Here is a 908-nt window from a genome sequence, read left to right on the forward strand (position 1 = left end):
GAGCCTTATATAGAAATTAAAGAATATAGATTATATTCTGATCTAATCTAATTAATAACGAGGCATGAAGTGATGCAGTTAGGTTATAAATTGTTTTCTAAAATTTAGGGCTTGTTTGGGTGAGCTTCTGATATAATCTAATTAATAACGAGCTATAAAGCATATGAACACTTTGCTGAGTTGTCATGTTTGTGTGTCGGATACATTTTGAATATGATACTAATCGATACTTATTCGACATGTTTGTCTGCTATGTCTAGTCGTATTTTAATAAAAAATAAAAAAATTTTTGGACATACTTAAATACCATTAGTGTGTGTCTAGCCTTATTCTTAACATATATTCTTGAAATAAATTTAGAAATAATATATATTATTATTTATTAAAAAAAATTTAAATAATTTATATAATTAAAATAAGATATTAAAAATGAAAAATTAATTTATATTTTAATGTCAATAAAATATCAAAATATCACTGTATGTTATCTAAAAAATACTTTATATTTTATATATATGTCGTGTTCTCGTATCGTATAAGATTTTAAAATTCGTGTGTCTGCGTGTCCCATATCGTGTCGCGTATTCATGTCAATGTCCATGCATCATAGATAACGAGGCATGATGTGATCGATGCTGTGAGTTTAGAAATAGATTTTTAGTGGTTAGCTTACTAGTTCGTTTAAGTAAGTATCGATGGTTTGAATTTCGCCTTATGTATGCAGCAATTCATTGGCTAATGACAAACCTTTAAATGAAGCTTAGATCTACGACAAATTAGTCCTTGGTTTGCCGGATTAATGAATATCCTAGAAAATACTAAAAAGTATTTTTTTAAAATTTAAATAAGTAAAAAAATTAATTAATCAATATTAATTAATTTTTATTTCATTATAAAATTATTTTTTT

Source organism: Arachis ipaensis, chromosome B07, assembly GCF_000816755.2.
Source record: "Arachis ipaensis cultivar K30076 chromosome B07, Araip1.1, whole genome shotgun sequence".
Taxonomy (NCBI): Eukaryota; Viridiplantae; Streptophyta; class Magnoliopsida; order Fabales; family Fabaceae; genus Arachis; species Arachis ipaensis.